Source organism: Octopus bimaculoides, chromosome 12, assembly GCF_001194135.2.
Source record: "Octopus bimaculoides isolate UCB-OBI-ISO-001 chromosome 12, ASM119413v2, whole genome shotgun sequence".
Lineage (NCBI taxonomy): Eukaryota > Metazoa > Mollusca > Cephalopoda > Octopoda > Octopodidae > Octopus > Octopus bimaculoides.
This window is the reverse complement of record NC_068992.1, coordinates 3,395,243-3,396,189: the sequence shown is the minus strand read 5'-3', so window position 1 is coordinate 3,396,189 and position 947 is coordinate 3,395,243. Positions and strand designations below refer to the sequence as shown.

General features: G+C 42.8%; 1 protein-coding gene across 1 annotated transcript in view; it reads right to left on the bottom strand.

Annotated features, from left to right (window-relative positions):
• Positions 1-947, bottom strand: part of LOC106868244 (uncharacterized) — a 7,412-nt gene that overhangs the window by 1,187 nt on the left and 5,278 nt on the right. The gene's annotated exons all lie outside the window — the stretch shown is intronic.

Here is a 947-nt window from a genome sequence, read left to right as displayed (position 1 = left end):
TGCTGGATTATGTGATTATCCGCAAGCATGACATCCATGACATTTGTAATGTCAAGTCCTTTCATGGATTGGAATGCTGGCCAGACCACAGTCTGGTACGAGCAAAGTTCTGGATGATGATTAGAGTGAAAGAGAGAAGAGGGCCAGTTGGCATTCCTCAACATCTAAATGTCTAAAAGATATATGATGTTGCGTTGAGGAAAGAGCTTCAGACTCACTTATCCAGCATTGAAAATACTGCAGCATGGGAAGATTTTCGAGACCAGGTTCTTCAATGTGCTGCTGAAACACTGGGATATACTACTGCCAGACACAGAGACTGGTTTGATGAAAATGATGCTGAAGTTCAGTGACTATTGGCTGTAAAGTGCCATGCCCACAATGTATTGCTGCACAGAGGACTTTGTGTTGTGCAGCAAAAAAATCTAGCCCACTATAGCAGTGTAAAATCACGACTGCAGCAATCTCTCAGAAAGATGCAGAACACTTGGTGGGAGGATCTTGCTTGTGATGTTTAGACTGCTGCTGATGCAAATGACAGCAAGAAGCTTTACCATCTTATGAAGCAAGTTTATGGACCTAAGAGCTCCACATCAGCTCCTTTGCTTTGCAAGGAGTCTTCCACCCTGTTTACTAAATCAACAGAAATCACAGGTCGCTGGATCGAACACTTCTCTGAACTCCTAAACCATGAGTCAGTTGTGGATGAAACAGTGATTGATACTATGCAACAAAGACCTATCATTGGCTCCTTAAATTCTACACCCTCAATAGATGAAGTAATGACATCAATAAGTAAATTGAATCTTGGTAGGGCACCTGGCAAGGATGGAATTTGTGCTGAGGTCTTGCGATTTGGTGGTAATTACATCACACAGTCCCTTCATGAACTTATTAGTGCAGTCTGGAGGGATGGTGCAATCCCTAAGGACTGGAAGGATGCAATT